The 27,901-nt window shown below is 38.5% G+C and overlaps 1 long non-coding RNA gene across 1 annotated transcript; it reads right to left on the minus strand.

Moving 5' to 3' along the window:
- Positions 1-860: 860 nt before the first annotated feature.
- On the minus strand, positions 861-18,299 carry LOC105865265 (uncharacterized). Its single transcript, XR_012923299.1, has 4 exons — positions 18,216-18,299; positions 12,533-12,641; positions 8,582-8,835; positions 861-1,084 (listed from the first exon to the last, which is right to left on the minus strand). It is a non-coding gene; the product is annotated as an uncharacterized LOC105865265 (long non-coding RNA).
- Positions 18,300-27,901: the final 9,602 nt, after the last annotated feature.

Consider the following 27,901-nt stretch of genomic DNA (forward strand, 5'->3'; position numbering starts at 1 on the left):
AGCCTAAAATATTTACTATCTGGCCTGTTTCAGAAAAAGTTTACTGACCCTTGCCTAGAATAGTATATATTGTTTACCATTCCCATATAGAAGGAAATAAATAAAGTACAGTAAAAAAGAAAAAAGAGGAACTTGCAGGCCAGTGCTGAGCTTCAATCATCCCACAGGGTCTGGACATGCATTGGTTCTAGGGTATAGCACCCTGGTTAATAAATGTGTTTTACTCTTTACCCATCATCTTTGAAAACCCCCTTAGGCAATTATAGATGAACCAATAGCATAGTATCTAAGTCAGATGTGGAACTACAGCTAAGAAAATCTTTTATATAATAAATACAAACTTATATATATCTTGTATTATATTTATATGTAATTACTTCCCAGTTTCATGAGAAAAGCCCTTAAAAGAAATCAAGCTAGTTAAAAGATTGCCATAGAAAAAATCCTATTGACACCTAAAGGGATTTCACTGACTTCAGAATATTTGACAGGTCATGTTGGCTACTTTTCTATATTAAACATTTCCCTTAGGCCGGGTGCGGTGGCTCACGCCTGTAATCCTAGCTCTCTGGGAGGCTGAGGCAGGCGGATCGTTTGAGTTCAGGAGTTCGAAACCAACCTGAGCCAGAGCGAGACCCCGTCTCTACTATAAATAGAAAGAAATTAATTGGCCAACTAACATATATATACAAAAAAAAAAAAAAAATTAGCCGGGCATGGTGGCACATGCCTGTAGTCCCAGCTACTCCGGAGGCTGAGGCAGAAGGATCGCTTGAGCCCAGGAGTTTGAGGTTGCTGTGAGCTAGGCTGACGCCACGGCACTCACTCTAGCCTGGGCAACAAAGTGAGACTATGTCTCTCCAAAAAAAAAAGAAAAAAAAACCAAACATTTCCCTTTTATTACACTCACCTTTCCCACTTTCCATACCTTTGTCTTTCTTTCTCAAAGTGCTGTTCTTCCATTAATTATCCTTATCATTGCCTCTTCTCAGAGTCAATTCCTACACTTTGGTTTGTCTTCATGTTGCATTATTTTGTTTTTCCCATTCATTTCTCCATCTCCAGCTATGCTGTATAAAAATCACTGAATTGAAAAATGGAGGACCGTGATTCTATTATGGGTTTTGCTACCATCTATCTTGGTAACTTAGGGATGTCTTCTTATTCCATGGGTGTTAGATTAACCTGTAACAGAATAGATTGACCTGGCATCTCTAAAATATGTCAAAAATATGTGGGTAAGATAAAATTTAGACCATTTGCTTCTCAGCAAGGAAAGTAACAAGTAACAGGTGTTTTAGAAGCTATGAGTGCAACACTTCACAGCAATACACCAGATGTATACGGGCAGATTATCTGCAGAGCTGCCAGGAAGATGCACAGAGGCATCTCCACCAAGGACTACAAACCACGAGCTAATCTCTTCCAGACATATTGCCAGACATGCCTCTAGGGCCAAGAAAACTGGGTCTGATTTAACATAACTCATCCTTCCTGTTTTCTAAGAAGATATATTCCATAGCCTATGAAAGTAAATCACATTATGTAATACATAGAATTTGTATAAAATACAATAATTTATTTTATATAGAATTATGTTACATAAGATATAAATATTATATAATATATAATATATAACTAGGGATTACAAATATAAAATATTATAATTGGACAATGTCATACATAATAATTGTATGTATTTTACTTCAAGTACCATTAGTTTGCTATTTAATTTTAAGCATGTAGAAGGTGGCATGAATTGGACACATCAGTCTCCACCTCCTGCCTCTGCTCTCTCTAACTGATGTGTCATTGTCCTGAGCTTCTGCTCATGGGTCAGCTAAGTTTCCCTCTGTACAGATATGGCCACTGATGATACAAAAACTTGACACTGGATCCCAACCATGTTTCATCCAGCAACTTATGAAGTAGCCTGATTAAGGGTAATTCATTAGCTAGTCAATTACTTGTGTTGCTCTGAAATTTTAAGCAAAGAATATAGCCATTCTCAAACTAGGAAACAGGTCAGCTGAGCAATGAGGAACAGAACTGCTATCAGAGTGACCGTATAAACCATGAAAAGAGGCGAAACGATTGGAGTGTCACTACTTTCTCTATAACCCTTCAGTGCTTTCCCACAGCTCTTTTGAATAAAAACAAGACATCTTTTTTCTAACCAAAGGCTCCAATATACACGTCTATATATCACATCTCATCTCTGTGTACTCTTTCCCTTGCTCCTTTGGCTCCAATAATACTGGTTTTTTTCTGATTTTGTTGCTGCTGTTGCTGTTCCTGTCTTGGCCCACTTCATTTCCTGTAACTTCTACTGGAATAAACTTCCTTATGTGGTTTTGGCTCCATCTCATTATTCAGGCCTCAGTTTAAATGGTATGTGTTCCCTTACTGTCCAGTCTACATTAGGATGCTCCTACTCATTCTCTACCCCATTGGCCTGGGCTTCCATTCTTCTAAATTAAATCATTTCCTTTTTTATTATCTACCTCTTTTCACCAGAATAAAGTCCATGAGAGAAGAAGAAACATTGATCATCTTATATGTTGTTGCACCTTCACTGCCTGAAATAGTGAATAGCATAAATGTTCAGGAATTATTAATAGAATAAATAAATGAGTCAAAAGATAATAAAAGATAATGAGATCCTAAACCTGCCATATATCTGGTGGATTTCTGATTTCAGTTCCAGGCTACATGTATCCTTATAATAGTCTACATTTTTCTTTAAAGTGCCTTGAATTTGTGCTCTTTGCAACCAAAAAACATCATGCACATGAACCTCTGTGTGACTTTGATAGACAGGCCATCCACCACCATTCTCTCCCGCACTGGGCAGGTTCCCAGAACAGCCCTGAATTTTCTGGTGTTCCCATAACTGATCATATGGGATTCCTAATTAATTCATACAGACTTTGACTTCATACAGTTCTTGGAGAACAGAAGATATACTTTTTATAAGCATGTTTTATTTTTGTACTTGGCTATGTTTGTATTCTGACATTCTTGTTGTTTTTACTTCATTAGTTTGCATTCTACCACAGCTGGTAGTCTACTGAGAAGTTTCTTTTTTAACTTTATGAACTTTGTTAAGGCAGAGATAATTTAAATATGGCAAAATGAAATCACTTTTCTAACTAAATAGACCCCTATTAGTAACTTAAAGAACATATCATTACAAATAATGGGTTTTAATCATATGGTTTCAATCATAACTCCTCGTGGCTAGAAGTGCTGACTAATTAGAGATATACAATAAGGTCCTGATTATGTTGAAGATTCTCTTATAGCAGGAGTAAGGGCCAAATGCATTCTTTTTTGTTTCTAAGTTCTCATTGTCATCCTCAACAATTTTTAGGTTTAAATATTTGATTCCAAGCATGCCATTTCCATCCAGATGCACTCAGTATTATAACCGCACTGCTGTCCTCCTGCATAAAGGTCAGACACCCATTCCTAAGAAAAGTCACCATCCTTCCATATGCCACTGATTTTCAGGAGTTTCTCCAGAAACAGTTTACTCCATCTTCCCCAACTTCAGTTTCTTAGGATCTCATTCTTGCTGGTTTTTGGCTCGTGGCCTACCCCTTCAGACTTACTTGGTTCTGTATCTCATATTCACCCAGATCCCTGTTTTGTCTGTAGCTTGTTCCATACCTGGCAGCTGAGTATCATTCCTCTCCACTTCCATACCAAAGCCAGCTTCCTGCAGCCCAGCTGAAGGACAGCTCTAGGCTTCCAATTACTTGGGAGAGTAATTCAGATAAATTCTGTATCCCCACTAAAAATCATTATCAGATCTAATTACATCAAAAGTAGTAGAATATAATCCTAAGATTCTGCAATGAAATAACACTATGCTCATTGAGTTTTAAGGATCCATACCATTATTCACTACAGGGAGAATAAAACATTTTAATTTTATGTCTCCATGGATAACTAGAGAAATGTAATAACTAGCTAAAAGTAACTAGCTAAAGTAACTAGCATAACTAGCTAAAAGTAACATAGGACTAGACTAAGGGGCTGGATATGTAAAGGAAAAGATAGAAGTGAGAGAAGCTGAGAAGAAAATAGGATAAGGATTTGGCTGTCATATATATATTAGGGACATGGGAGACAAATGTTTCCACACTAATGACAATATTTCCAACTTGAATGACTGGATGCTTTATACTACTGGAAAACAGGCAACTAAAGAGAAGTTAAAGAGTGGAAGGGATTTATAATAAAGCCAATTATTTAAAAAATAAAACAAATATCCAAAATACACTTAGTTGTATATTTTTAATGTGGGCTTGGGAGTGGATGAATTTGATCATTTCGATTTGATCATTTTGGCTCTTGTCTTGTGGGACTCTTTCTGTCTGCTACCAGGGGCCTACTTCTCCCAGCCTGCTGCTCATATTTTGACCAGCAATCCTTGGACTTTGTGACCAAGAACAGCATAAGGAAAAAAGAGCCAAATAATTAAATAGAAAAGAAGTACTTAATGAGTTAAAAAGAACCCAGCAATTGCAATGTCATGGAAGCCAAAATACGAAGGAACTTCAAATAAAAAGAGAGTAGAAAGCAATTTCATATGCTAGAGATTTCAAGAAGTAGAACTGGGGAAAAGCAAATGTATTTTTGAAGATGACTATATAGTTAATAATTAAATATAGCAGGCAAAGGGAAAATATTGTTATATAACACAAGAACTTACTGCATCTGCTTTTTTATTCTAGGGTGAGAGTGTTCATTTTGGGGAGAAGTTTCTATGCATAAGAAATTGCTTCAGTGATCTTTTTGTGTGCATGTGTGCAGAGAAAGTGCCATTTCTACCTTTTGAAGTAGGTTAAAAAAAAAAACAACAAAGAACTTAATTGCTCTGCAAAGAAGGTTGTAAAAATATTACAGAATGATAAGATTAGGGACCTGGAGATAAAATTTAAAAATAAATCATGATATATGTAAAAATGAGTTAGGTAGAGAAAAAAGCCTTAGTGCCAAGGTAAAGATCTTAAGAAGACAGAAAGCTAACATCCTATTTTCAGACATGGCTGATGAATTTTTCAGACTATAATGTCTAACAATAACTTTAAATTGATGTTCACATGGTACTGTATTTATAATTGTTTACCATTATGCCAAGCCTTTGGAAACATCTGCCATTCAAAACACCATTACTGTAGTTATTCCTGAGTGAATGAAGAAATTAGGGTGGTGTCCACCATAGAGGGGAGTTGGACAGCAAGAGAAAAGGAATCTTCAGATACTGACAGTGATGGTTAAGAAGAAAATTACTGTGCAGTTCAATTAAGAGCTATCAATTTCCCTGACATCCACAGAAATATCAGGAATATTTTAAAAACTTGATACAGGGTTGCTATTGACTGAATGTATACCCTCCAAAATTCATATGTTGAAGACTTGCTGCCCAGTGTAATGGTATTTGGAGGTGGGGCCTTTGGAGGTATGAATGGGAGAAGTGTCCTTATAGAAGAGACAAGAGAGAAATGAGATTTCTCTCTACCCTATGAGAACACAGGGAGAAAGCAGAGAGCTATAAACCAGAAAGAGGGCCCAGACCATGCTGGCAATGTGATCTTAGACTTTCGGTATCCAGAACTTTGAGAAATAAATGTTTGCTGCTTAAGTCACCCAGTTTATGGTTTTTGTTATAGTCTCCCAAGCTAACTAAGATAGAGATAGAGTCTTGGGTCACCATATTGGGATAGTGAAATAAAGGGTGATCTTTGAAATCTAGAGAACACAATGATACCAAGTCAGCTGACTCTTGGACTGTAATAGTTTCACGATCTGTGTTTTTGTTTTTGTAATCAATGTTGCCAGCAGTTGTCTCTTCTTGGCAGGTAATGGGTTATTTGATGTCATTTAAAGGATACCATGGAATTTCTCTCTGCTTAAAATTATCTCCCTATACTTCCTGAGTATTATAAATTACAGATTAATTGATTAATTTGGATTGTACTGGGAGATATCAGTTATTCCTGCAGTGGTCTAAAAATTAGTTTAAACCAATTGTCCTTCCTCTTCAAAGCTGAGATTATATGAAAGTTTTGATGATAGAAAAGAGGAGAAAGAGATGAGACACCAGGAAATGGAAACCCAGTCCCAGGCAAGGAGAAGCTTTCAGGGCCCAACAAGTGGCAGGAATGCCCTGGTGTTGGAAGTGGTGAGGTAGGGTAAGAGGAGGGGAAAGTGATGATGCCAAAGATAATTCCACTTATTTAGAAATTTTTCCTAGAGCCAGGCTTGCATTAAAAAAAAAGAGACACATAAAATTCAAATTGCTATTTTCTCCATTATTTTTTCTAAACCCCTATCTGTCTCTTCACTCTTTATTCTTCCAGGGTGATCTTTAATTATTTGCTCTAGCTCTCCATCCTTTCTTTTCTTTCTCCAGACGTGTGAAAAAGCTGAGAAAGGTTAAATTTAAGCTACAGGAAAAGGAGGTGAGACAAACAGAAGGAGTTCTCAACTACTTGGCACTGAGATGTTTCAAATGCCAGAATATGACTAAATTTTTCCTGAATTTTGACTCTAGCCAGTCAGTTCATAGACAATCTATCCATATGTAGTCAACTCTTCAGTAATTACATTCAGAAGATGGGCTTTGAGATTCATCCAAGAAGGAGAGGGTCACATTGTCTTCTGAGTTTAATTTCTCACCTCAGCTGTTTATTTGCCCTGAATAAAGCCTGTAGGATTAGAAAGGGAATCACTTGCATATCCCAAAGCAGCCCTTTTAGCTACAACAATCAGGCTGAGTCCTTATCTTGAGTTTTAATGATGATTAATATCTCTATGATGTTCTGTGTTGGACTGAATTCTCTCTCTCTATGGAGAAAAGGAGGTAAAATATTTTAAAGCAAACACAAAACTATTGCTTATAACAAACAGATGTGAGTAAATTATAGCCCACCAGCCAAATTTGCCCTGTTGCCTGTTCTTATAAAGTTTCATTGGAAAACAGCCATGATTATTTGTCTTTGCATTGCCTATTGCTGGTTTTGCACAACAACTGAACCAAGTGTTGCAACAGAGAACATATGACCTTTAAAGCCAAAAATACTATCTGGCCCTTTATAGAAAATGTTTGTCAACCCCTGACTACAGCATGACGTCTTCCAGTATAGGCCTCTTTAAATGTGTATAGATTTTGCCCCTCAATCATGCTTAACTGGTCCTGCAAAAGGCATATGAATAACTTGGGAACTAGCAGAGTCATGAATTAAAAATATTTGAGGTGTTCTCAAAGCTGCATGTCTCACAGTTGTATTGATGATGGTCTAACTCTCTTTGACCATTTTGAACAGAGCATAGAGACTCCAGACATCTACGGACTCTGTGGAGTATGTTCCAACCATTACACAAATTCTTCGAAGATTTTCAACCACTACTTAGCAAGCTTGAAGCAACACACTCTTATCATGAGGTAAGATTTTGATTTATTCAATAGTGCAGCAGAGCAAAAGGTATTAGTCACATCTGTACTAGGAGAGATATTTATAACACAACTGCTATCAGCTCCCAAATTTCAAAACCTTTTAAACCACTTTAGCTTGGAGTACATTGCAAATGCACTTTCAACTAAAGAACAACATTCAAAAGTACTCTGAAAAGCACATCAAGTTAGAGAAAAATTCAAACCCTTTAAATTAGTATAAATATAGCAACTTAATATCTCTAATTACACTTGATAGTGTCAGACTTTCTCATTAATTTAATATTTTCTATAAGCAACTCCCTCAACCATAATCTTTGAAATCTTCCCACAAAGAAAAAACTAATATTCTTAAAATTAACATTCTTCTTTCATAGAAAATACCTATGGTGTGAACTTGTAAAATGTGTGATTTTACAAAACAAAAACATAGTTGGACTATTTTGTGTATAAAATGTTTTAAAATTTGGAAAATATTTTTGTATCCCAATTGACAGAATTCTCTCAAGTGGTTAGGCCAATTCATCTGAAATTTTAATGTCTTTTTTTTTTCTCAAAATAGGCATTGCTGTGTCTCACTTTTTCTTAAGTTCTCGTGTCTTTTTTTTAAACCTATTTCTAAAGGCTATTTCAGACCAACATTAATAGGTGAGACAATCCTTAGTTTGTAACTTTTGCACTCATTATATGTTGTAACAAATGTATTGTCAGGCTTAAACAATCCGCAATTGCTTAAAATTCTAGGAAACTTATTTAAAAATAATTTCCAAACACTGAGTTTATAGGACATTCAGCCTTTAATTTGATGTGTCTCACATATCCAAATTTAGCAAACTATAAAACAGCAGTTCTAACTGGTTCCAAAGATGATCTAGTCAAGAGTTGGCTATCTTTCCAAAATGATATGCCAAATCCTAAGGTTTTCACTACTTGCTTTACAAGAGTCTTGTTATTATGGTTTGAGGAGGATTTTTTACATTTAAATACCTCCTTTCGACTGGCACAAAGCAGCAACATCCCACTAACCTTGAATGTGGCAGAAGCAGCTCAGTAATTTGCAAAGCTCTTCTATATATGTTATCTCATTCATTATTGAGAAGAAGATATTTTTATTACCTGTTCTTCACAGATGTGGAATGTGAGCTCAAAGAGGCTGAGTTGCTGGTCATGACACTAGATGGATATAGAGTTGGGTTCAAACCCATGTCTCCTAACTCCAGGTCAGATCTTGCAAACAGAACCAAATCAGAATTTGGACAGATGAGAGGTCAAAGCAGGCCAAACAGGCAAGTCGTGCTTATCTTGAGTACAGTCTGGGTATGAAAGCAGTTTGAACTTCTGCAAAGTCAGAGTACACAGTGGACTCAAAGCTAGGAAGAAAGACAAGGGGCAAAGAACGCAAACACTGTGAAATGCAGTAAAAGAGAAGACTCAAAATATAGTGGAGAACCAATGAACCCTCATAAGTTGGGGAGGAAAAACAAAATTGATGACAAAAGTCCTGGAAAAGAGTCAGCCATCAGAAAGTGACAGGAATTGAAGGATCAAGGCAAAACAGCAGAAAAACAGGGATTCCTCCATTTATTTGTCAAATCTTCATTGATTAACTATTTGATTCCAGGCACACTGCTAGGCTGAAAGTGCATTAACAAAGCACTATCTTGGCTCTGCACAATTTAAGAATATTGTAGGAAAAATAGAAATACAACCAAGTATCTACTTAATACCACTGAACTGTGGTATTAAAAATAGTTAAGATAGTAAATTTTACATTGTGTATATTTTATTATAATTAAACATAATTTAAAAAATATTTTTAAAAAGAGATAAAGGGATATAAGTAAATAATTACTATACAGTATTACAAATCCTACAAATACTGTCGTGGGAATGTCATATATAAAGTTCTATAGGGGCACTAAGAAAAAGTCATACACAATCCCAGTGACAAGAGATAACCTTAAGAATTCCTTTATAACCGGAATCTTTCATACCATTCTGTGAAGGTGGGGTCAGTGGCTGAAGTGAGTTTTATAGATCAAAAAGGTTGGGAACTTTTGGCCTATTTGTGAATAAAGAAGGCCAATAGCAATATCGTTGCACCAACATTTAGCAGCAACCAGTTAATAACCAGCTGAAACAGAGTGAGAACAGCACACAGTTTAAAAGACCCAGGGGATGGAAAAGTATGTCCCCAAGAGGGAGGAACCAAGGTGACCTGATAGATGATGCAAGAAGGGCCCCAAGACAAACTCCTCCCACTTTGCAATGTTGCTTCAAAGCAATTCTGGTGCTAATTAATTCGGACTCTACAATGTATTGACCAAACCCCTATTGAGAGTAAAATGGAGATCCATTAATAATCATCCAGGGCAACTGGGATGAAAGGTGATTTTATATATGATCTGACTCTGGCTGTGGGAATTTGGCCAACTCTTCTTTCTGGTCCTCCATTTAAATGGGAACTAATATCTACTCCAGAGCTGTGAGCTTTTCATTTAAAAAAATAATTATGTAAAGTGCTGGGTTTATTGTGGGCAACTCAACACATATTTTAATATTATTGATAAATGACTAATTAAAATAATCTAGGGTCTATCCCAATTCAAACTTTGGCCTTATGCCATCAATACACATTCATTAACCCGAAGTAGAGATGACAAGGGTAATCGTGACGGTTAGAAGCTGAATGAGTGGAAAAATACGCCAGTGTGAGAACATTCTCTGGACATTTCTGCCTGCCAGGGGGCTTCTGCTGCAGCTGATACAGCAGTGCAGACCTCGGCATGGAAAGCAGAGGTCATCCTGAGGGAATTATCTCAGACACGCAGACACCAAGTAATTTGTAAGTTCTTAGGTTCTGAGCATCATCACAAGCAATCCCTTTTTCCATCTAATCATTTATTTCATCCATGCTTACTGTTTACAATGGCGATCTGGACATAAGAGAGCAACTGTTGCGAATGAGCACACCTTGTGTTTGCTTCTCTCTTGTTTTATCAGAGCTGCCAAGTAAATTATAACAAAATTACAACAAAAAGCAGGCAATTTAGCAAAAACAGTGAACAAAATTATCTTCACTGTTATAGGTGATGATCAAATCCCTGGGAGGGATTCTCCAGCTTTTGGACTATGGGACTTTGATAGCACTTCCTCCCCCCAACTTTAGTTCTTGGACTGAAAGGTCCCCCATTGGCTTCCCTGGTTCTGAGGCTTTTGGACTTGGACTGAGCCACTCTCCTAGCATCCCAGAGTCTGCTATAGACAAGGCAGAAAATGTTTACCCACTCCTATTGCGATTTCGTTTAGGGTTTGCACAGCTCAATTTATAATATGGCTCTAGAGCTTAAGGCACAATGTAGGGGAAAAATACAATGCTTAGGGATTGTCTCAATCTGTGGTGATCCTAAAAGCCTACACTTGCAGCCTAAATCTATCTAATCATTTTCATGCAGTCTTCTCTCCTTGTATACATTATTATTACAGGTTTTGTCACTGGGTATCTGTTGAACTTGACTTTGAATCTCTTGACCTCTCGGTGTATTTGCTTTGCTTCTGCCTAATGGGAACAATATTTTTCCTAATGAAGGAGACCAGAAAACAAGTTGCAAGTCTTGCTTCTTCCATTAAATTATATCCCATGTCATCTTATTTCTCTAAGCCTTGTAGTACTCATCTATAAAATGAAAGAACTGGGCTGAGTCCCACATTCCCTTCCAGTTCTAGTCTTCTTGGAGTCCATTGTTCTAAAACCAAGCCCCTCACACAGAGGGTAGGATAGAAGGTATGTATTTCTTACATCCTACAGAGGTTTTTAAAAGGAAAAGAAAAAGAATGTTGTTGTATTCTCTAGATGACCATTAGGCCTTTGGGAAAACAGGACTAGGCAGATCTCCTCTCTTATGCAACAACTTTCTTTTTTCCAGAAAAGATACTATGTACCTTTCTTCGGCAAGCACTTAATTTCCAGAATTAGAATCGATCCCAATGAAATGAAACATTCATCACAAGCGATAAAACACGAATGTACTTAAAACACGAATGTACTTGTCACAGCTTTAATAACGTATGGCTATATTTAAAGCCTCTCTACTGACCTGGCAATGACAAGGTGCCATTCTGAAAAACCACATAAAGTTTCAGAAGTAACAGGCAAACGCTTTCACTTTATACTCCAGAGGCACATTTTGCATATTTAATGCAAACACACACACACACACACACACACACACACACACACACACATACACACACACAGATATACAGACACACACAAAAGAGGAAAACAAAGACACTAGGTGTGATGGTTAAATTTAGGTGTCAAATTGACTGGATTAAGGGATTCTCAGATAGCTGAGAAAGCATTGTTTCTGGATGTTTCTGTGAAGGTGTTTCTGGAAGAGATTGGCATTTGAATCAGTAGAGTGAGCAAGGAAGTTCTTCCCTTAATGTGGGCAACCAACATTCAATCTTCTGAGGGCCCAGATAAAACAAAAAGGCAGAGGAGAGATGAGTTTCATCTCTCTCTTTTTCTCTGTCTCTACTGGAGCTGGGATAACCTTCTCCTGCCCTTGAATCTTCGGAACTGAAGATTCTCCAGCTTTTGGACTATGGGACTTTGATAGCACTTCCTCCCCCCAACTTTAGTTCTTGGACTGAAAGGTCCCCCATTGGCTTCCCTGGTTCTGAGGCTTTTGGACTTGGACTGAGCCACTCTCCTAGCATCTCAGAGTCTCCAGCTTGCAGATGGACTGGCATACAACTTCTCAATCTCCATAATCACATGAGTCAATTCCCCAAATAAATCCCCTCGCACATATCTATCTATCTACATCTTATTGGATCTGTCTTTCTGGAGAACCCATACTAACACAAATTTTTCAAAAACACTCAATGAAAAGAAAAATAAAAATTTTATGCCTTATACATTTTGAAGAAATATGAAAATAATTTCCATTTTGACATTATAAATATGATTTCAACTTTTGCAAAGATGGAATTCTTTTTTTAGGTTTAAATATTCAGAGTAGGAAGAAAGCTCTAGAGTTCTTTAGTTTGATCCCTTACTTTTGCCATTCCAGTGTTTGCTGCACAGAAAATATCACAGTCCTGGTGCTTAGGAATTGAGGTTTTTGCCTTGGTACCAGCCATTAACTTGAGGGGAAGTCAGATTTATCTGCAAAAGAACATGTTTGAATGCTAAATACTACATATTCTTTAAATCATTACAGATAGATAGATATTCATCCTTTGCTGAAATGACTATAGTCACAATAGTCTGACAACAAAAGGAACAGGAATCCAGAGAAACAAGTTCTATAAATCCTAGCATCAGTAGTGGACTGATTCAGATAGAAAGGACTTTCTTAAACCTGCTTCTAATCTCTCACTTTAGTTGAAGTCCATTTCTGTCCTCAGTGAAGGCAGAATTGCTAGTACTCCTTATCTTACATCTTACTCCAAGGTCTTTTTTTTTTTTTTTTTTTTTTTTTGAGACAGAGTCTCACTCTGTTGCCTGGGCTAGCATGACGTGGTGTCAGCCTAGCTCACAGCAACCTCAGTTAGACTCCTGGGATCAAGCAATCCTTCTGCCTTAGCTTCTTGAGTAGCTGGGAATATGGGAATGCACCACCATGCCCGGCTAATTTTTTTCTATATTTTTTAGTTGTCCGGCTAATTTCTTTCTATTTTCAGTAGAGATGGGGTCTCACTCTTGCTCAGGCTGGTCTCGAACTCCTGACCTCGAGAGATCCTCTCTCTTCAGGCTCCCAGAGTGCTAGGATTACAGGCATGAGCCACTGCACCCGGCCATGCCAGGGGCCTTTATACACATAAAGACAGCTATGCCTCAATTTTGCCTCATTTGCTTCTAGTGTCAAATTGAAGGATTTAAAAAAAAGTCACACTTCCCTATATTTCCCTGTACAATACCTTCTATAGTTCTAAAAGAAACATTCTTAGAAATGCCAAACTGACTCTGGTTAAGAAGGCAAATTTATGTCCTAATAAAATAGACTCATGCAACCAAATTGGTAACATCATTTTTAGATACATTTGTTTCCCTGAGTGTTCTTTACCATTCACACTCTATTCTTTGTACAGTGTTACCCTAAAGCCCCTGGATCTCTCTGTCTATAGGTCCCTTTTCTTTCCCACTACAGGGTGAGCTGCCCTAATTCAAAAATCTAAAATCCAAAACACTCCAAACTCTGAAACCTTTGAGTTCTGATATGACATGCCTCAAATGGAAAATTCCACACCTGACCTCAGGCCCACAAACTTTGTTTCATGCACAAAAGTATTAAAAATATTGTATAAAATTACCTTAGGTTATATATATATATATATGGTATATATGAAACATAAATGAATTTCATGTTTAGACTTGGGTTCCCATCCTCAAAACATAGCATTACGTATATGCAAATATTCCAAAATCTGAAAAAAATCCAAATCCAAAACATTTCTGGCCCCAGACATTTCAGATAAGGAATACTCAACCTATATTTCTGTTTGGCCCATCAGTCCAAGGGAAAGCCCTTTTCCATTAGTATAAACGAATAGAAGGAAAAAGAAGCTATTAGCTAGCCTGACCCTGCTCTCTTATTGCCAAACATTCCACTGTTGCTACGATCCCTCAAATGTTGAGGAGATGACATTGGTTCCACAAAAGGAAGAGTGCATTGGTGGAAAAAACAAATAGAAACAATTTCCCACGTTCCTGCCTCATCCCAATCCACATACAAACTCATGGCCCACCACATTCCCTCCAAAACAGTGATGATATAAGGCAAATATTTCAAAAAATTAAAGAAGATCGTCCTAAAAATTGCTGCCAAGAAGTGAGCCACACCTTTCAGTTAAAAGTGAGAAAACAAACAAACAAAACAAGGCTTTTCTACAAAGCTGCAAAGAGATTTCCAGGCAAGGAAATTCTAAAGTTTCTGTCAACCAGAGACACTAGACATTTTCCCAAGCACAAAGTTGTCCGTATTTTTGGATGCTGGAAACATGTGATTACCTAGGAAATAGAAGAATGTCATGCAAAGTCATGAGCCCACTGGAAGTAAGATGGAGCAAAGTCTTTGACTGTGACATTTTAAACTACTTTTACAGAATGTACCTAATTATGTCATCCTAAACCTTAAGCTTGCATGCATACACATCAGAGCCAACATCTTTACATCATGCACACATGTTTAACATCTTACTAACGCTTTTGAGCAGGAGAATAAAGTCTTTGTGTGAACAACAAAAGGATCATACTGTTTTCTTCACACAACACCCACTTTTGGATAGCCAGACCCTCTAACTCTAGCTTTTAATAAGCCACTTGCTCACAAATTAAGAGGGATTCTGCCATACCATCACTACAAAAGAATGCGATTCAAGCATCACAAAAATAAATAAAAGAGTAATCCTAGTGTTATAAATTATGCATCTCTCATCTCAAAGGACAATAAATAAAGCATCTTTCATCCCTATGAATCCTGAAGCGGTTAACAATTTATATCTTAGCACTTGGGTACCACGTGATTCATCACCGAAAGGCAACCTGCTCTGGGATGCTGTGGTATTTTGTTAATAGAAGACACAAACCTTACTGAAAGACGAGGAGCAGAGAAATATTACATCAATGGCCTACATTTGAGAGAGTCAAGTAGAGGTGATAGGAATCTAATTGAAATTCACTCAGAATGGGAGTTCTCTGTCATTCGAGCTCAAGAAGATGTTAATTTCAAGACTTCCCAGATACAGAGCTCAAAGTTCATTGCTAGTGTTTCCATTTCTTCTCATGGGGATTATTAAAATATGCTTTTTGAAGCAAATATTTAGTCACATCATTAACCTATTAAAAGCCTTGTCACTCTCCTTTGCCCAGTGTGAAGCCCAAACTTCTTAGAATGGCACAAAGTGTCCTCCACCTTCTAGCTGTTGATTATGAAAGATCCTCCAACATCTAGCTATCCCGTCTAGCTCTTAGAAAAAAATGGGCTCCCAGAATGGTGATCAAATAATTTGATTGATGTGACTAATGCTTGATATGTTAGTATTGGGGAGGAAGTAGATAATGTCTGTCCATATAACCCCCATATACACATGGGCATACTGAACCTCAGGGAGATTAGATGATTTACCCAAATTCACACAGATATATAGAGAGATGAGGTCTGGATAACCCCACATAAATTATTCTTAACTTGTGGGAGAGTAAGATCCAAGTCAAAGGTAAGGTGACCATATATCATTCAAACTAGGGCACATATAAGAGTGAAAGGGGCACCCAATAGTAATGTTTACACAGGGACAGCAAGAGTAGACTGAGAATGTCCCAGGCAAACTGTATCATGTCTTCCCAAGTCAAGGGAACCCTGTCAGAGCTTCCAGAAGGTTTGTGTAGGTTTGTGTAAACAGTTTGATAAGGCATATTTAAAATGCCCAGTGCCTTTGGAACAGGGAATCCACAGTCTGAATAACATATTTCTGGGTAATTTGGCCTCTCTAGAAGATAGAATGAGAAAGCATTTATAGGAGTTTAGAGTTTTGAAAGCCTGGGTAACACTGCTCTAGAATTAGCATGGCAAAATTCTTTCTGGAAACCCACCAAGCTCTCTGCAGAGAGCTGCACTTGGAACCATGTGTTCCCACTTCAGTGGGATGAGGGGTACTCCTGAAGAGAGCTGGCATGTTCAGAAAGAGAAGCTCTTCTCCCAAACCCTCATCTTTGGCACCGTATGAATCTCTGGTTGGGCGCCAAAGGCTTTACAAAGGTTGTATTTTCCTCATTCACACATTTGAGATATAACATCATTGGTGATGACTTAGTGTACCAAAGGCCATATTTTCCCCTTCCGTGCCAAATATATCATATCCTTAATGAACTAGGCATCTTTACCCATGTTTTTAGACCCTGGAGTTAGGTACGATCAAATAGGAAAAATTTCATCTACTAAACTATCAACATCACTAGACAAGTACTTACAGTTTTCTTTAAAAAAAAATCTTAACAAATATACTTTTGATACTGAGACCCTAAAATATCAGAATCTAGCAGCAGGTTGGATTGACTCCTGAGAAGTGGCTTGAAGCATTCTTTCTCCACGCTTGAGTTCTATCTGTGTGACAGTTAGCTTTTCTGTTTGTTTGGTTTTGACTTGCAAATATATATTTTTTTAATATAAACTCAACATGGTTGCACTGTAATGTAAAGTACATGAAAGTACATACCCACAGAAAATAAGCTGCCTCCAAGTCTACAAGTCTTAGAGTTTGCAAATATTGACAATGTCGGCCTGTAAGAGCCTTTACACATGTAAGTGTTCAATCAATACATGGATTGATACTTGTATGTGATCTAGAGGCAGTTAAAAAAGAGCAGCATTCAAGAATTGTGAGGAAGAATGACTTGTTTGCAGCTCTGGTTTCTGAATACACTGCAGAGCTAAGAAAAGAGTAGGTATTCAGTAAATATTTGTTGAATAAGTGTTGAAACAACACCTATAAATCTTTCTGCTCTCACAGTGACTCAAACATATAAAGCAGAATGATAGCCCTCAGGCTAGGAAGGTTAGCCTGCGAGATCTCCCCACTGGCTTGCCTGATTCCAGGTGGCAACGAAGCAGTTTGGCTGCCTCTGCTTCCACCTCAAGCCTTTAGTTTTCCCATTGTTTTATTAGCCAACTCATCTTTTCCTCACCCTAAATGGATTCAGGAACATACAGATACCTCGAGGTGAAAAAGTAGGACTCCATGCTTAGGAAAGACTTAGCTGTAAAGACATGCCATGGACCAGGAGAGCTGGCTGATTTCCAATATTCACCCTTCTCCGAACCTAACTTACCTACGGATGCAGACTCCGAAAGATGCTGGCTCTTAAACACTGGCCCTATATTTGTAGAGTAATTCCAGTCCAGGACCAGCACAATGCACAACGTATTTCACTGCACACGGTGACACCATGCCTGTCCATTTACCTAAAAGCTTCTCGATCAAATGGAATGAAACGCAGATACCTAGGAGTACACTCACTGACCAGTAACTACTACTACCTACTAGAAGGCAAACCAACATTAGCTTAGGACAAAGTAGGTTCTTATACACCTGGCATTACTTGGGAACAAGGTGTTCCAGATTTATGAATTCACCAGATAAATGGTTTAGGAAGTAGCAGACTCTATATGAAGACCATATGCAAGTGATCGTGTGATGATTCAGGACCTGAATTACGTCTGTGTCAGAAGGAAGCAAGGGCGGGAGGCGGGGTGGGTAAGGACAACCAAATCCTCAAGAATGCCTAAAGACAATGTAAAATAAATTTGCCCGAGTTTGAGAGGAATTTTTACTATATATATATATATATATATACACACAACTTCCGCCCTATAGATATACAGTGAGCTCTCCAGAGCGCACAGTACGGGTCTCGTTTTCTGCCTTCTGCATCTGTAAGATCACCACTATTTCAGAGAGAGCCGTTTCAAGGCAGAGGTGGATGAGGAGGAAGATGGGCCAGTCAGGGCGAACCTGCTTGTTCCCACTTGCTACCAGAGGTGAGGAGCAGCCGCTCTGCCAGCTGCCCTGACAGTGACTCCGTTCGCCACCCCCCCCCCGCCCCCCACAACCGCCCCGGGCGTGCCCACACCTCTCCAAGTCCAACTGCCCGGCTTCTTAGAGCACCCGGAGGCCCCAGGTGAGCGTTACCTGGCAACCGCGCACCTGTGGGCAGGGTCAGCAGGCGGGCGGTGCTCACCTGTGTGCTGGGGCTTGCGTGCGCTCCCTCATTGCAGCTCACTCCTTCCGCCCTGAGAGAACAGAGCTGATTGTTTTCCTTCTCCGTTTCCTAGAGACAACAGATCCACTGATTAGCTCTCTCCGCTGAGTGTCCAAAAAGGCCAAGGTAGACAACCATAGCATTAACCTTGAACACATAGCTTTTTAAGAAAGTGCCCAGTTTTATCTTGGGAAAACATCTCTGCCAGTAAAGCAGATCCTTACCATGGGAAATTTAAGAAAAGAACTCTAAATAGTTCACAATAAATTATAATAAATTAGTTTACAAGGAGAAAAAAAAATGTATGTGGTAATTATGATTTCTTTTTAATTTTTTTTTTAAATCCTTCTCTTCCCCTCCCCAGCACAAGGGGTTCACAGGGTCTGAGGAGAGAAGAGGACATGGCTCTGGGACTGGCCTGGCTGACATTTCAATGAGCAGCCTTGGGGTTTGACCAACTGTAACTCTCCAATGTATCCAGAGTTCCTGTTCCTGGCATGGAAATCTGACATTGACCTCACTTTCTTGTATGCTGACCTTGCCAATCTTGGAACCCATTTCCTGGAGGCAGAGGGACATCTGTAAGGACAGAGGACTAGGCTGCAGCACTGCCTACTCCGGTTGCCCCAGAGGGAGTCAGTCTGGGCAGGGCAATACCCAGCCAAATGTGGTTGTCTGTATGCTGCTGGGGCAACCCCAATAAATATTTTGTAAATGTTTCTTCAATCCCCCTTAGTGCATTAAGAAAAAAAGATTCTCTTCTCATTTTTGTATATACCATATCACCAGCTTTGTAGTTCTAGACATAGATTCAGTCGTAGCAAAAATCTGACTTCCCTTACTACTCTAGCTGTCTCTTCTTTTCCCTGCCTTTGTTTCCTCTCTCCTTCTCCCCATATGTGACTTCTTGTCTTAGCCCATTTCTTTTTGTTCTACTCTCTCCTCCATCCCATCCATTCTTATCCTGTAGACTGTTTAGCCTGAAAATGGCCAAGTTAGGTGTTTATGCCTCCCTGAAAGGTGTTTTCTAAATCATTCTGTTTGTTCCAAAAGCCTGAGTGTAAAAAAAAAAAACAAAGCCAAACAGTAAGGTAAGTCAGGAGCCCAGTGGCTTCCAAAGACTTTTTTTCTTGTAAGTAGACAATGCTCATTAAGAAGATGCAAATACTGCTTGCTCTTATTCTAATCAGTTCCATTTCTTGTATTTGGGGAACTATTTCACAATCACTCTGTTCCCTTAAATCTTCTGTTGTTAATCGTTACCCCAAGAGCACTTGTTTTCCAGTTGCTTTACACATACCACTTCCAGGTTAAATCCTCACAGGCTTTGAGCTGCCTTGGGGGGAAGGTGAGCCACTCCTCAGAGCTCCTTGGCAAGCATCTCAGCACAATGATGTGGGATTAAAGGTGACTTTGAGATTCCTCCACCTTTTCTTCCTTCCAGACTTACAGAAACTCAAACATTTTCTTCTAGTTAAGAAAACTGTTAAGTTGTTATTCTTGATTTTTCAAATGTATTGCTTTTAAAAAAAAAAAATTAAGTGTAGGAGTGGAATACCAAAGAAGCTGTTTTTTAAGAAAACTTGAAATCTCTCCCTTTAGGGATCTTTTATAATTTACTTTGTTGTTCAATACTGGGACTTTACAAACCTGTTTCTTCCTTGTAGTCTCACTTGGAAAAAGAAAATCTCCAGCTCTTTCTTGTTTTGCTGATAGGGTTGATTGTATTTTGAGTTCTCTTGTTTTAATAAGAAACATTTACATGCTTTATGTGCTATATACATATAGATATATATATATATAAAATAAATCATTAGCAATGCCCAAAGTTAATAGACTAAGAATGTATAGCAAAATATACTGCAGTGTCACTGATAGAGTGAAAAAGATTTAACATAGGACTCAGGGGGAGAAAGTATAAACAGTATGAAACTATTACTACTCCAACTAGTTCTGAAAGAGCTCAATGTGAAACCAACCAGAAAATGATCATCCCACAACTATAAATATAAAGCACTAAAAAAGACAAAAGCTCTCTGGCATTGTGAAAAATCCATAAATAAAAAGCACCCACAAAAGCATTTGCTGGCAAAAGTATTTAGTGTGGCAATAAAAAAGAGTATTTGTTTTCTTTATATTAAGTGATTTTTTATGGAATCTGTACAATTAAACACTACGTAGTAAGAACATAAGAACTGGCGTTTGTGTTTGTACCCAATTGAGTTCTATAGAATGAGGAAGATGTAGACTCCGAAGAGGCCACATGCCTTAGATTGTATGCTCAAGGTTACTTGTAATGTCTTCTTAAATAAAAAGTGTCCTATACTGGGAAAAAAATGATTCTTTGAATATACACATATACCCACTGACATACAATATGAAAACAAGCTTCTCTTTTATATTTAAATACAAGTAGAGTCACATTCTGAGGTAGATAGCTCTACCCCAAAAGGTCATTCTATCAGGCCAGTCTTCACATCAGATATATTTTCATTAGGAAATATATTATCTCATTTCCTTGTGTTGACGTTCATTATGCTACATACAAGCGATTTCTTTTTGAAAGATAGAATTGAACTGAAAGAAAGCCACAGTAGACATAAAAACTAAGTAGTAAGCACTTAAAACAAGTAGCAGCAAATTGAAGAATAAACTTAACAAATGACACACAATATTATTTTCATTTATCACGGCAAAGGCTTCCCAGTCCCAGTCAAATATTAGGGTTCCTGATGAAGATAATGAACTTAATAATGATAAGCGTAACGGCAGTGTTACCTTTTACATGTTTTGTACGTTAATGAGTCGGTGTGACTAAAGAGGACGGGTCAGCCGTTTCAGCCCTCACAGTGGCTCCCTGGCACACGGAGGTAACCAGGGCATCCAGATGGACTGGGCCGCTGGCAATGAAGGCAGGGCAACAGAGGCTGGCGGAACCTTTGCCTCCACCCCAATAGCATTAGCAATGGATGGGCTTGTGCAATGTCAAGAGGAGCCTTCCAACGTCTGGGCTTTCCTGGGGGAAATGTGAAAGGGTATTCCCACAATTAGTTTGGACCACATGCAATTTCCAATAATTGCCTTAAAAATAACCTACAAGAATAGCAATATCATATGGACTCGAATTAATAGTCTATAAACTCAGTACAGAACTTGATCCTTTGAAAACCTTTGAGAACAGTTTGCCTATTGCAAAAAAAGGTTTTTGTTCTTATTGTTGTTTTATTTTTGGGGTTTTTTTGTTTGTTTTTTGGGGTTTCTTTTTGAGAGGGGATCTTACTGTCACCCAGGCTAGAGGGCAGTGGTATCATCATAGCTTACAGCAACCTCAAATACCTGGGCTGAAGTGATCGTCCCGCCTCATCCTCCCAAGTAGCTGGGACTACAGGTCCCAGCCATCATGCCACCACACCTGGCTAATTTTCCTGATATTTTTGTAGAAACAAGGTCTCCCTATGGTGCTCAGATTGGTATCGAACTCCTGACTAAAGCGATCCTCCTGCCTATCAAAGTACTATGAGTATAGGCATGAGTCACTGCACACAACCCAAAGAGGGGTTCTTAATTAGTCCAGTCCTATTTATTTTTACAAGTCTTTTCTCCCCAAGAGTGAAACTTATTTGGGGAATACATACCTGGCTATACCAAAAACTAAACCAAAGCATGCCACTTGAGAATTTACAAAGAACTTTAATGCATATCAGCTTCTGTAACCCCACAACAATTCTTTAAGAAAATTATTGCTATCACCTTTTTACAGATGAGAGACTGAGACAAAGAGAAGTTCCACGACTTGCCAGAGCTCACAGAGCTTCTAAGTGGTCAAGTCAGGTCAAGTCAGGTTCAAGTCTTCTATTTCCAAATCTAGTGTTGTTCCCACTCTATCCCAGCGCCTATCTCAGCAACTACAAATGCCCTTTGAACATCGACCATGTAGAAGCACCACAATCTGTCATGACTGTACGTGGAGGGAGGTGAACCAGGGAAAGCATGAATTTAAAGCTGACCCCCAGGTTTTAGATCTACACATCTGGAAGTATTTCCCCTGTATCACAAAAAATAGAGCATTGGAGGGAAAGATGGTAAGTGTATCTTTAGGGTCAATATTTGAACTTTTACAAGTTATCTAGTTGGATGTGCCCAACAATCAGAGAGCCCAAGGAAGAGCTTGAGAATTATGATGAGATTATGACATGAGCTGCATGACAGCAACCAAGGAAAAGAATGCAGATGGAGAAGGACTATGAATAGAAAGAATATCAGGGACACAGAGGAGAGAGAACACAGATTCAGAAAAATGGGAAACGCAAAGTCTCATTTGAAAGAGTAGAAAAATTGGTCTCAAAAATGGGGAAAGTTCACTACTTCCTTAAAGATAAAAAGAAATGACAACAGAATGTAGTAACAGCACAAGATATTATGAAGTGGAAGGAAGAAGAATTGAGAAAGTTCATGTCAGATAATCTCCACTTTCTCACTTAAAGACAAATGAAAGAGAGAGTTGTGATCTCAAGACTAAAATTTCAGGACAGCTACTGTGGGGAAATTAGGAGGAATTAGAGATGAATAAGAGCAAAGAAGCTCAGTGGGGTTGGGGGCGGGGGCTAGTGTTGTGATGAACTTGAATATGTAGGGGAAAAATTATCATAGTGACCAGAATTTATCCCAAGCCTAGAGAAATAGAGTAATTTAATGAGGTTTAGGAAATATCAAGAAACATACACTGTAAGGTCAAAAGAATGAGAGGGATTTTAACATGTCTTGAGAAGTTAGCTAAAATGGATGAACATAATCTAGGCTGTGTATGTAAGAAAGAATGGAAATAAAGAGAGAAAGATTGCAATAAATGTGGACAGCAGGTTCAGCAGGTGTAAGGGGGGACGCGTGGAAATGCAAATCTGTGTGTTGATTTGGTACGCTAGGCATGTGATCCCAAAACCACCCGATTTTACCTCTCCCACTTTCACTTTCAACCATGTACTTTATCTGCCTGTCCCTTGAGAACATTTGAGCTTGTAACCATTTGAGAAAACTTTCTGTCCCCATTCTTTACTCCTCACTGTCTCCTGAATGCATTCTGTATTAGTTTCCGGCGGCAGCTATAACAAATTAACACAAACTGGGTGTTTTAAAACAACCGGACTTTATTTTCTCACAGTTCTGGAGGCCAGAAGTCAGAAATCAAGGTGTCAGCAGGGCCACACTCCTTTGGAGCCACTAATTCATCACACTCCATATTTCCACCTATTGTCTCTCCACATCCAACCCAAACACACACACACACACACACACACACACACACACACACGCGCGCGCGCGCGCACCTGATTCCGTTTAACCAACCTTCACTTATAGCACTGATGACTCCTAATTTTTAGGTATGAAGGTCAGTTTTCAGTTTTCATGAAGTTTCCTACAATACTGGGCATCATTAACAATGGTGGGCTTCTACAAACACTCTTCTTGCTGGACTTCTAGGAGTCCATTTTCCTGGCTTTCCATTCTTCTCACCATTCCTTTCAGGCTCTTTTGTTGGTACCATCTTCTCCCAAGTTCACCTCTTAAATGGTGATGTACACCACAGGGCTCCTTCTTCTCTCCTCATTTTTTACTCACTCTGGGTAAAGACACACTCACAGCCTAAACTATGCCTTTGTGTTCACTATGCCCCACCTATAGCCAACCTTGACTTCTTGTCTGATTGCTGCACCAGCACCAGCCCATGGAACTTTCTGTTATGGTGGACATATCCTGTGTCTTCACTGTCCAACACAGTAGCCACTAACCACATGTAGCTATGGAGCACTTGAAATGTGATTGGTGCCACTGAGGAACTAAATGCTTAATACTTTTTCTTTTAGCAAATTTAAAGGAAAGTAGCCACACATACTACTGGCTACCTTATGGATGGTGCAAATCTAGAGTCTCCTCCACCCTATTTGTCAGTCCTAATGACCTTCTTGCCAACCACACAGTAGATCTTCCCACATGTTCTTCTCGATTAGATAAGTCACTGTTTATCCTGCAGGACTCAGCTGTTACCTTTTCTGAGAAGCCTTTTCAACAACTCCAGGTTGAACTACTTGGCCCCACCTTTGTCTCTCCACAACTCATTTGCCACGACTCATTTATATATAAATACATAATTTCATAATGTTATATGCTTGTGTTTATTTCCTTCATTACACCATGAGCCCCTTGAAGACAGAGACTGTATCTTAAGCATTCTGCAGTCTTTATAAACCGACACAGGACCTGGTACCTGCTCATGGAATTGACGAAAGAAATGAGTGCCTATACCTTGCCTGGAGGTGACCCACATTGCCTTAGAGATAAAGCTGATCAAGGTGCAGACTAAAAACAAGAGGCTTCCACTCCTTACCTAATCCCCTCATGAGAATGGCCAAGTCCAGGCAGTTCAGGAAGGTTCTGAATCCAGGCACTGGATGATAGAGAATGTTGGGTTTTGTTTTGGCTTAATCTTGGTTTTGGTCTTTAACGAGTGGCAGCTTTAGGAGACATAAAAACTCAAAGTTAACGTGGTGAACTGGGTACATGAGCCATTTGGCTGTCACCCTTCATGCTTAAAGTGCAAATCATCCTAAGAATCACTCTTCTCTGAAATCTGAAATATGGTGATTTTGAGAATTCCAAATAGTGATGCATAATTTTTATAAAATGTGCTTTAAAAAAAAAAAAAAGAGCTGACATTTTTGCTAGAGGAGAAAAGGAATAAAAGAGAGAAATTCTGCTCTCATTTTGGCTATAGGATGTGCGTGGGCGTGAGCGTCTGTTAATGGGGTGAAGGGCAGCGTCAGTGAAGGGTTAGGCAGGCATACAGATTGCAGAGAAGGCGACTCAGGGAGGCTTTTTCTGGTTCTGTGCATTCAGCCCAGGCTTCATTGCCTGTGGCTGCTCTTTTTATGAGAATTGGCGCATATTTAACTGCTATAGCTGTTGGCTTCTAGGCTTGGTTTTACCCACAGAGGAGGCATTCATTCACATTTTAGCTATCATTTTCATTAAAACTCGCAAGTACAAACAGTACCTAATCTAACTGGGTAAGGCGGCACAACCAAATAAATACATCCTCTGAACACCCTAAGTATAGGGTATCTAGAAACAGAGTGGCGTTACTTACTAAAAATAAGGACATTAACCAGAAACTTAAAATTCTTCTTCCTAAATATAAGGGAAAAAAACAAATAATCTTTATGCATAAGGTGGGGAGTAGCAATTCCATTAAGATATTACATGGGAAAAAAAAGCCCTAGTCCTATTTTGTCTATTTCAAGCTCCACTTTACTCCTATTACAACTTAGAGAATCATTCAGAGAGACAGAGGGGGAGGAAGGATATAGGCTACATTTTCTTGGGACTTTAGATACATTTTTCTTTCCTGTTTTATCTGTGCATGCAGGCGACATCTCCTTAATGAGAGTCTTCAAACTTCTCTGCCTTTTAGAAGTATCTCTACTGTGCCCTGGAACAACAGCCACTGATTTTAGCTTTTAAATATGCTTATGATATAGAGTAATTTTTTTTTCGTAGCACTGCTCATTGTTTTACCTGCCTTAATGGGAATTATGGGTTTGATTAATGGGCTGAAAGATTTGGTTCTTGTTAGCTTCCTTATCTCTCTTGCCTCCTGATGCATGATGTTTCCAACAGTCTCTGAATACTTGAGAATAATATCTGCAAGGGAAGTTTAAAATAACAGTAAAAATAAAAGTGGGATGGTTTATCCATGGTCCTAGCATTTATGATGTTCATCTATATTAAAAGTATTCATGCATATATGCATACACTCAGTCGTATATTCATGTATTCACTCAACAAACTATTCTATATAGACACTGTACTTGGCACTGAGAAAGGTCTGGAGTGATTTTAGGTTCTACTAAATTAAAAACGAGGTAATGGCCAATGATTTAGCTTTACTTTTAAAAGTGCCCAGGGGTATGATAATGGAAATGGGCATGAAAAGAGAAGTAACCAGAGAAGGACTTATTTATTCTGTTTTCATTTGGCTGCTATGTATAGTTAATCAAATAGATAATCAGGAAACACCTGTGTTCAGTGAATTAATAAAAATGTATGACATATGCTTCTGATGAAATAAACTACTAATCTTGGAATCCACAGGTGCTACAGAAATAACCACAACTAATCCCATCATCACTGGAAGAGCAAGCTTTGACTCAAATATGCATATTTATCACCCAAGTAGCTCTTAAAGGTGAAGTAATACTTGTAAGTTTATTAATAGGCTCAAGGAGGAAGAATTACCTAAAAACGCAAAGTTTTCAGGCTTGGGGCATAAAATTAAAACATAAGATTTCAGTAAAAGCTTCACCTTGAATTATCTAATAGAAATGTGCTATTCTGGCATGTCCACACCTTCATGTGCACACACAAAACCAGACAAGTACGTGAATTTCTTTTGTCTTTGGGGTGATCAAGTAAAATAACACTCTACCACTAGAATGGCACTAATACTGACTCTTTGGGAAACAGTGTATTTTTTTTTCTTCACTTGGGCAAAATATGAGTAAGTTCACTAAAATAAGCTGGAAAATATTCCTGACTCGTTCAAATGCAATCTGTGAGCTCCAAAAATAAATAAAGATTGCTCCTAAGAAGTCTAGAACATGCTATGATGCAAAGCAGTGGTAACAGATTAAGTACTCTGATGCTCCCAAACGTCTGAATCAGCCTGTTCTGCCTGGTTAACATGAAAATAAGATGTGAGCAAAGATCTTAGATTGTAATGTTTCTCACAGGTCCTCAGATTGGGAATTTAAAATATCTATTGGATGAAACTGAACTAGTGGTCATTGGAGTGTGTGTGTGTGTATTCATTCTAAAATGAAACATAAACACACATTAATGTCTTAACACTTATGAATGGACACGGGATGGATGCACTTAACAGCATTGTTATTATAGAAATAAAGATTACGCTTAATTATAAAATAAATATATTTTGCTCAATTATACATACATACAGCTTCTCTCTCTCTCTCTCTCTCTTTGCCAACATCTTATTTGATCTTCAACAAAGAGGAATTCGAGCCCAAATAGTAGTGGGTATGAAGATGATTACAAAGCAAAATTTTCAGGTGATGTAGCCAGGGAAAATGTAAATGTTTCACAGGAAGTATGATATCATTTATGTTTCTGCCCAAAGGAGGAGCCAATTTCAGCTCAATCCCAATCAGGAAGTTATTCTTCACGCCAAAAGGACATATTTTATACATGGCTGGGTAGAACACATAGCATTCAGATTCTAAAGAGCTAGAGCAGAGGGGCCTTAAGTATGAGATGAGCACAATTTCTGTGATGATAATTTCTTCCTGGAAAAAGATTTTATCAGATGGCCTTGAAAGAGGAAAATGCCATCTTTAAAATATTCTTAACAATGGATTTTGAGTGGATGTCAAAGCTGAGCCTTGCATTTTTGTGGAAACAGTAATGAACAATCTGATACAAAGGCATAACCTCCTAGGATGTAATAATTCTGCCAAGCAAGAGTAGCATGGGGGCATGTAATAAAGAACGGGCAGACACTGGACTGACGGCTCAAATTCTTCACTCTCCCTTTACCAGCATTCTTAACCAGGTGAACTGCATGTTCTCCTAAAAAAAGAGAACATATTTCCCCA

The sequence above is a fragment of the Microcebus murinus genome, chromosome 15 (assembly GCF_040939455.1).
Source record: "Microcebus murinus isolate Inina chromosome 15, M.murinus_Inina_mat1.0, whole genome shotgun sequence".
In the NCBI taxonomy this organism is placed as follows: Eukaryota; Metazoa; Chordata; class Mammalia; order Primates; family Cheirogaleidae; genus Microcebus; species Microcebus murinus.